The sequence below is a fragment of the Plecotus auritus genome (assembly GCF_963455305.1).
Source record: "Plecotus auritus genome assembly, chromosome: 4".
Taxonomy (NCBI): domain Eukaryota; kingdom Metazoa; phylum Chordata; class Mammalia; order Chiroptera; family Vespertilionidae; genus Plecotus; species Plecotus auritus.
In genome coordinates this window covers 170142420-170152242 of record NC_137775.1, presented here as the reverse complement: position 1 = coordinate 170152242, position 9823 = coordinate 170142420, and positions in this window count along the sequence as shown.

The window sequence follows — 9823 nt, the reverse complement described above, 5'->3', positions numbered from 1 at the left end:
AGCTTATTTTTAAATTAACATTGTACTGTAAAATGTGATCAATATTTGTTCTGCATGAAGAAAAAACAAAAATGACAGGTGAGTACCTCAATATTTGCCACAGTAGCTGTTTATTAGACAGATCTCTTAGACAAGCCAAGGCATTTTATCATGTTTCAGTGCATATGAATGGCAGTCTTAGGGGCTGAGCTTCACCAGGGGCAAGTCCCAAAGAAGCAAAGCAGATGGGCAAAGACAGCAGCAGTGGAGCAACACCATCAAGTTTACAATATTATATGTGAGACAGACACATAAGGTTGGTTAGAGACAGGAGGTTTCATATCATCAACTCAAAAGTGGAAAAGCTTTCAAATAAACAAAAATGCATAAATGATACCTTCTATTCTTTTTAACCCATCAGATCTTTAATGACAAATCATAAGTAAACTCCCTAACATTGTTCTAAATCTAGATAACTTAGTTTAAAAAAAATATTGGAAAATAGAGAAAAGTGAAAAATAAGTAAATGTTTAGATCAAAGAATCATCCAGAAGCAAATACCCTTATAAATACTATCTATACCAAGACCCAAAAAGCCTCTCTTAAGCCCCCTCAATTAATACTCCCTTGGTGCCTATAACGATGGTAATTATCCTGAATATAACACTATTTTAAAATTTTATATAAATGGGATTCATACAGTACTAGTATGTGTTTTTTTTTGTTTTGTTTCTGGTTTCTTTGATCAATCTTTTCTTGTGAGGATCATCTTCAGGGGTCCTCAAACTTTTTAAACAGGGGGCCAGTTCACTGTCCCTCAGACCATTGGAGGGCCGGACTATAGTTTAAAAAAAAAACTATGAACAAATTCCTATGTGCACTGCGGGCCCGGGACGAGTCGGCTGCTAAGCAGGACAGGCAGTGGCACCCAGCGGGCTGGATAAATGTCCTCGGCGGGCCGCATGTGGCCCGCGGGCCGTAGTTTGAGGACCCCTGATTTATGTCATTGTGTGTAGCTGTAGTTCATTTGTATTATGGAAACACATGCTTGAATGTACAACAATTTATTTACCCATTTACCTTTGATCAACATTTTGGCTCTTTTTCTATCTTGTTCTTCAAAATTCTTCCAACCTCTTCTCATTGCCCAATTCCAAAGACATGGCTCCATATTTAGGTATTTATTACAGCAGTACCTCACTTCTTGTACCAAATCTGTATTAGATTTCAAGGACTGCCACAAAAAATTATTAAAAAATTGGGTGGCTTAAAACAATATGAATTTATTTCCTCACAGTTCTGGAGGTCAGAAATGTGAAATCAAGGTATCAACAGGGCACACTTCCTCTAAAGGCTCTGTGGAGAATCTTTCCCTGCCTCTTCCAGTTCCTAATGACTCCTGGTGTTCCTGGGCTTTTGGTAGCTTAACTCCAATCTCTGGGTCCTTTACATGACCTTCTTCCTGTGTGTTTGTCTGTGTGTCCACTCCTCTTCTTATAAGGATACCAGTCATTGGATTTAGAGCCCACCCTAATCCAGTATGACATCTTAACCAATTACCTCTGCAAAGACCCTGCTTCCAAATAAATTCAAATTCTGAGTTTCCAGGTGTTCATGAATTTTCAGGGGACACAGTTCCACCCACTATACTCTTTAACGTCTTGAAACAGAAAAACAGAGTCTGCATTGTCTAAGTCAGTGGTCGGCAAACTGCGGCTTGCGAGCCACATGCGGCTCACGAGCCTCGGTTTGCCGCTCTGCCGACCACTGGTCTAAGTAATCTAGAGTGCCAATCTTGGAGTGAAAGTCTGTGAACAGTTTTAAAATCAAGTAATTTTAAATCAATATTTTACTAGAGCTCCACAGTTTGAGGGATCTGACATTTGTTTGATAAACTGCTCTCATTAGTCTGGTTGGGATTAAAGAAAACATGAGTGGACTATTCATGCCAAGTTTTATTGTGAGGTTAATACTTGCTTTTTAATGTGAATTTGGAAGACTCCTTTTTCAATGTTATGGGGCAAATTTAATAGCATCAGAATTATCTATACCTTGAAGCCTTTATAGATGTTATGAATTGAATGTTTTTATTCTGCAAAAATTCATACATTGATGCCCTAACCCCCAATGTGATAGTATTTAGGTATGGAGCCTTTCACAGGTAATTAGGTTTAGATGAGTTCATGAGGGTGGAGCTCCTATTATTGGATTAGTGTCCTTATAAGTGGAAGAGAGAAAACCATGTGAGGACAGTGACAAGGCTTTCATCTGCAATCCAAGAAGAAGGTTCTCATCAGGTAAGATAATTGTAGGCCAGATGGTGGGAATTAAATCCAATTTTTAAAAAATAAGGTTTCTGTGACCTCAGTGATATTTCTAGGATTCCAGTGATCTGGGACATGTAAGTATACAAAACCCTAATATGCAAATAGACTAAACAGCAGAACAACCGAACAACCAGTCACTATGATGTGCACTGACCTCCAGGAAGCATGTGCGGAAGATGGCGGGCATTAGCAGCAGGCAGCAGAGCACAGAACATGAGTGGGAGCACTAGACCACGGTGGGGCACTGGTCGCTGTCATTGGGGCAAGCCTCTGGTGGTTACTGAAAATTCTTTGCTCCTGTGTGCCACGTTCCCACCCGCTGCTCGCACCTGCTACCGGCGCTGTCAGCGGGTTCGAGAGGTGGCTGCCAGCCCAGATCAGCCCTGAGGGCTTCTCCACCTCCCCCTGCTCCTGAGGGGCGATCGGGTCAGCAGCTGCTGTTCACACCCGCTGACAGTGCAAGCCCTGCTCATACCTGCTGCTGGGACTGAGCAGGGCTGCTGGCAGACAGGGGTCTGGGGGCTGCAGCAGGAAGGACCATGTGGGGGTGCGGAGGATAGGTCGAGGCCTGCCCCTGTGGCCACAGCCTCGTGGCCCACAGTTCTTTTCAAGGTGCACAAATTCATGCACTGGGCCCCTAGTTTCAAGATAACCCTTATCATAAAGATGCTTAATACTACGTGGGCCTCTGAATTTGGTAGACAACATTTACCACATCTGGTTTTGCTTACTCTGACGTATTTACTGAACAAAATGAAAAGATGATAGTTTGGGGCAGGGCCCTATAACCAGTCTGGGATGCCAAGCAAACTGCTCTTCAACTGCGGTATATAATCTATCAGGTCTGTTAGTGCTTGAAGCAGATTACCATGCTACCTGAGTTATCTATCATGAACTGGGTCATATCTGACAAAGTCATAAGATTGAATATGCACAGCAACAGTCCAAAACCAAATGGAAACTAGGTGGGTTTGAGCAGGTCCTGAAGGCATAGGTAAGCTGCATGAGCAAGTGTCACAGATGCCCATGTTCCATGCCTCCTTCCCTCTCAACCTGCACCTATAGTTATATGAAGCATTCCCTATGACCAATTAACAGAGGAAGAAATATTTGAGCCTGGTTTACAGATGGCTCTGTATGAAATGCTGTCAATATGCTAAAGTAGACAACTGTAGTATTATAGTCTCACTCTGGATTGACCCTGAAGGACAGTAGTGAAAGGAGTGGCTCTTCTGACTATTTTCCCTAGTGATCCACTAATGAAATTTTGACTTACCATCTCTGTGACTGTGTCTTTGCTGGTCTACAAGTCTGTTTCCAGGGAAGAATGCTTCTATCAGGAGATAGGGCAATGATTCTATCACACTTGAAGCTGAGTCTGCTGGCTGGTCACTTGGACTCCTCATGTCAATCTATCAACAGGCATATAAAAGGGTTTACCCTAGTAGCTTGCATGATTGATTGATTTTGATTACAAAGGGAAAATTGGGACACTAAAACTCAATGAGGGTAAGGAGGAATATGTCTGGAATGCATGAGATTCCTTGGGGTGCCCCTTTATATTCCTGTTCTTGCCAAATTACTCCTTTAGTTTCTTTATTCCTAGACTATATTCCATGTCTAATTCTGTGAAAAATGGCTCTCATGTCTTCTACAGGACACCTACGTCATTGAATTTGAGAGTCTGGAGGCAACAGGAGATCTAGTGGGGTCTCTCTTTCCTCATGGGTTCCACCTATTCTCACAAGTTCTAATGTGTCTTTGCTTCTACACTTCATGTCCAACTTCCCTTCTCAACTGCCTCCCCTGCTGACATCAGACTGCAAGAAGAAACACTGCTCTGCAATTGCAGAAGGTCAATTCCTTATAATAAATCCTTTATTATATAAACCCTGACTGATATATCTTCCTACATTTCTGACTTATTCTAACTTTTCTGCTCTGACTCCTCCCTGCTGGCCTGGTCCTCATTTTGTTCATGTTTCCTAGGTTTTAACATGGATTTTCTTTTCCCTTTACACTTTCCTGTTTAGACATTCTTTCTAGATAAGCTCACCAATATGCCTTTTCTTTTTAAATTGTACCCCCAGACCAAACTTAACTCTTGAGTGATATTTTCTTCCAGTACTCAGCATATTTCTAATTGGATATTTCATAAGTATCCTAGACTCAAAATTCCAAAAATAAATTCATGTTCTTGATCTTGATATGGACACTATACACCAAGTAGGTAACGTAAGCCATATATCAGTGTCTATTTAGTACTTATAATAAAGCTTTGTAATTATCCCCCGGGTCCTCTAGACTACAAAGTGTTAAAGAAAGACACTAGTGTGTTATTCTTCTTATCCTAAGCATTCAGTATGCTGAACAATACATAGTAGGCACTTAATACATATTTAATAAATGAATATATTAATAAATAAACAAATGACTGAATGGATGGATTTACAGAAAATATAGAAATTGCAGAGAGATAATAAATGGCAATATAAAAGAGTAATAGAGCATAGTTCTAAAAAAGCTATAACCTGACAATTTAAGTATCTATACTAATAAAGGGGTAATATGCTAATTAGACCGAACATCTTCTGGATGTCCTCCGGACAAAGCCACGGTGGCGGGAGCCTAGGCAGAGGCAGTTAAGGGCAATCAGGCTAGCATGGGAGGGTGGTTAGGGGCAATCAGGCCAGCAGGCAGGGGAGCAGTTAGGGGCATCAGGCCAGCAGGCAGAGGTGGTTAGGGGCGATCAGGCAGGCAGGCAGGCGAGCAGTTAGGAGTCAGCGGTCCTGGATTGCAAGAGGGATGTCCGGTAATCGGACATCCCCTGAGGGGTCCCAGATTGGAGAGGGTGCAGGCCAGGCTGAGGGACCCCACCCCCCTGTGCACAAATTTTGCACGCCAGGCCTCTAGTCTCTCTATATAAAAGCCTAATACGCAAATACACCAAACAGCAGAACAACTGAAGAACCGAACAACTAAACAACTGGTCACTGCGACATGCACTGACCACCAGGGGGCGCGCATGGAACATGGCAGGCGTTGGCAGCAGGCGGTAGAGCATGGAATATGGCAGGCATCGGCCATGGCAGGATGGTGGAGCAGGTGAGTGGGGGCACCAGACCAAGGCAGGGCACTGGTCGCTGTCATTGAGGCAAACCTCTGGTGGTTACTGAAAATTCTTTGCTCCCGTGCACCATGGTCCCCCTGGGCGCTCGCACCTACTGCCAGCACCAGCCCTGCTTGCACCCACTGCCAGCGCCCAGCGCTGGTCCTGATCGCTTGGCACCATTACGGGTGCGAGCGGCGGCTGCCAGCCCAGATCTCCCCTGAGGGCTTCTCCACCTCCCCCTGCTCCTGAGGGGCGATCAGGGCAGCAGCTGCTGCTCACACCCACTGAAGGCACTGGCCCTAATCGCTCTGCGCCATCAGCGGGTGCGATCATGGCTGGCACTGTCAGCATGTGGGAGTGGCGGTGGCAGGAGTGGAGCTGCTGGCAAACAGGGTTCCAGGGCCGTAGCAGGAGAGGCCAGGCTGGGGTGCAAAGGATGGGCTGAGACCCGCCCCTGTGCCCACCACAGTCTCATGGACCATAGTTCCTTTCAAGGTGCACGAATTTGTGCACTGGGCCTCTAGTATGGTATAATATTCTAAAAACTTCAAATAGAATTATCCTAAAATATTATTTAACTCTAAGATTCTAGTGACAAGAAGTATCACTTATTTAAAATTGCTAGAGTTTCTTTACTTTTTAGTATTCATTGAATTTTGCACATAAAGTGCTTCAGGTATTTAATTTAAAATGATGAGATTTAAAAAGCTTTGAGATTTATAATCATGGAAGTAAACTTTCACAGACCAAATATGTTTTCACTTTTCTAATAGAAATTTTGTAATTAAATACAGTTTATGCTAAGTAACTATGATACTAATGGAAGAACATATTTATTTTTAGATTAAGGATAGCTGCAGAATCTTTATTAATAAGTGAAGGTATAATTTGTATTTGTATTATCAGAAAAACAACTCCAGTTATCAATTTACCTACTAGGAAAATAATTAAATGCCTAAATGCAAATAGAGTAAAAAAAATAAGATTCTGCCTTTAATTTGCATTAATATAATTGTACTTCATGGCTCACTTATCAAATTATTCCTCTCTAAAGGAGCTATTTCTTTACTGTCACACATTAATAACAGCACATAATCACTATACCTTCCAGAAATTTCTAGGCTTTAATATTCAGAGAAACTATGCAATAGAAATCATTTTTTTTTGGGGGGGGAAGGGGAGTCCTATTGATATACTGCATAGATTTTTTAGAGCTATTCACTGTAAAACTAACATTTAATTTGGACAACTAATATTTATACATTCTTTTTATATTTTAAAATTGTCCATAAAATTAAATCAAGTAAAAGAATAAGAACTCCAGAGAGCACAAGTCTCACAGTGGGATGATAAAAAACAGCTCCAATTCATTTATTAAGATACTAGAGGCCCAGTGCACGAAATTCATGCATTGGGGGGGGGGGTGTCCCTCAGCCTGGCCTGCATCCTCTTCAATCTGGGACCCCTCGGGGGATGGCCAACTGCCAGTTTAGAGCCATTAATTCCAGCCATTAGGAAAATCACACAGAATGTCCTTGATATACAAAGAGTGTGGTTTTATGAATTGTTTTAATAATAATGGCCATTCCTTTAAATAATATGTGCTTACATACAGCTGGTACTATGTGAATTCAGAATGTTAATATCACAAAATCATAGAAGATTGTAGTGGAAATAACATTGAATTGTCTAGTCCAGGGGTGGGCAAACTTTTTGACTCGAGGGCCACAATGGGTTCTTAAACTGGACCGGAGGGCCGGAACAAAAGCATGGATGGAGTGTTTGTGTGAACTAATATAAATTCAAAGTAAAGGAGCGGAGGGGAGAGCAAGGGAACCGGATAGAACAGCCGGATCCGGCCCGCGGGCCATAGTTTGCCCAAGGCTGGTCTAGTCCAAACTTTTATAAATATTGACATTCCCTTTTCAAAGATTTTGAATGCTTTTTGTCCTAAGAAGCTTAACCAACTTTTGAGGCAACCCATTTTCTGTGAAAGGACTGGGGACTACGGAGGCAGGCAAGTGGCGCGGCGGGTCTGGCCGCGCTGCTTGCCTGCTGCCCTCCAGGACTAGGGGACTCTGGTGCGGCCGAGGGGACTGGGCACTGCCATCTTGTGGCTATAGGCACCGCCAGCTTTGTGACGGTGTGATGGTTAATTTGCATATTCCCTCTTTATTAGATAGGATTAGCCCATGCTTGGGTACAAAACTTTTTATGAGTCTTCACTGCCTAAAGAATAGTTCTAAATCTAAAATTCTTTAAAATCAAATTCAATTAAAAAATTTAAGAAAAAAAAACTGTTACCCCAATAAATGCATTAAAAATAAAAATAAAATTCTTTAAAATCTGGGTAAATCTTTCCCAGTTCATTTCTTATAACACCTTCCTATTCAACATAATCTCTTATCACATTAACCTCATCTCAGTTCTTTCTACACATTATGTACTTTCATTTCTTCTGCTTTATTCAGGGTATTTCATCTTTATGGAGTGCAAATTTTCCTCTTTTTTGGCCTGATCATTCTGCAAAGATCCTCGTCTTCATTAAGTTCTTCGTATGCTCCACAGTCTTCTTTCTTTCTGTATTATCAGTCTTTTTACTTTTGTACCCTTATTGCCCAAGTCATCTGGCTAAACTTGATATAAATGAGGTACAAATATAATCTCTCAGTTAGGATGTTAAATATTTATAAACAAAAAGACAATCTACCACAGTCTGCTCTTCCTGATTGCAATCACTCCAATCTTTTTCCTTCCTGTGTCAAAGTGTTATCGCCCTCCTCACTAAGGGAGATAACCGAAAAGTCCTGTTTATCATTATTGCCAGCTCAAGGCCTATGATCTCTGAGCCACGCTGTAGTCTCTGTGTTTGTTCTAGGTATGCTTTCTCTTGATCTGGACAGCTTTGAGGCAACCAAGTCAAGTTATTTGTCCTCAGAACATGCAAAATGCAATGGTGGAACAGGGATTGGAAAACCACAATGAATGACCCTGTTCACAAAGGGAAAGACTGGGAGGCATACACTGGTCCTGAAATCTTGCAAGGCAGAAGTTGCTGCTGACTGGAGGTGGGGACCATTCCTTGCTTAGGCCCCGAGTTTGCCATCCGGGGATTTGTTCTAGTCCACTCTTCCCTGTGGCTCCTGCCTCCCCCGCTGGGAAGTCTTGTCTTAGATCCACTAAAGAGGATATTACCGAAGAGGACTTCCGTGGAAGATAAGCCTATCTCTCAACCTGCCTCTCATCTCCAGGAGACTGAGGAGTCCAAGTGCCTTTACACATCCCCCACAGGAAGAGACTCTATTCCAAGGCTGATGCTCCTTTTAGCAGAAACACCACTTCTCTTTTATGTGATTCCAGGAAACTCCATCCATCAAAGGCCATCCAGTTCTTTTTGGAGATACTAGTACCTCTTTCTTCCTCTAGATTTAATTTCAGTCACTTTGATCCGATCGGGCTTTGGCGAGAGAGCTACACCCTTATCTATTTGACTTTCAAATTGTTCCGTTGAGAGAATTTACTGAGACACCTTAACTTACTGACCTGTTTCCACAAAGGTGTGATGGCTACGTTCTTGAGTGAGTCATGACCTTGAGGTTGGAATTGGCCTTTTTGGCCAAACACCTTCTCACTTTTATCTGATGCAGCTGGAGATGAGAATCCACCCTCCAGCTAGGCAGGTCTGCAACGTACTGGGTGCTCTATTCCCTGTCAGCACAGCTTGCAAACTGACCACTATTTGGAGTCCATATCGTTTCTCAACTATCGCTAATAACCGACACATGCTGCCAACATACCAGCTGCCTGCCATTTCACCGAAAGCTGAATGTTCATCAGGAACATTGACTGTCATGGGCTTTCCAGCATGTCTGGACCTTCCCGCTACAACGTCCCTCAGCTCGTCCAAAGTCCTCTCTAGATTCAGACCCTTATCACCTATGACCTCTGTTCTGTACACCTGCATCCTCGTTTTCAGGGTGTTCAGTCAGTGAACATCTACTCCTCCTTCAGGTCGACCATTACCTTTTCGGAGGAACCTTTTCCTATTCTTCTCACACCCAATTACTTGTGCGATCGTTCCCTTCATGACTTACTTCAGATGATCCCTAGCATCCCTAAAATCTGACCCATGGAAGGCTTTTGGGTTAAAAAATAAAGAGAGATAAAAGAAATTGCACTGGGATAGTAGAAAAGATGTGTAGGGCACGATCATTGAAAACACATTTTAAGAATACGATGTTGGCTCCAGGGAGAGGGCAATATCGCTAAAGTCTTTGTGGTGTTGACCATTCGTTGAGGTCCGGGACCTGAGGGTTTAGAGCTCACACTGACAGAACTATGGCCATCTTGACGGCATTTACAGCGCTTAACCTCTGCCCGAAATTGACAGGAAGCAGCTGCAGTG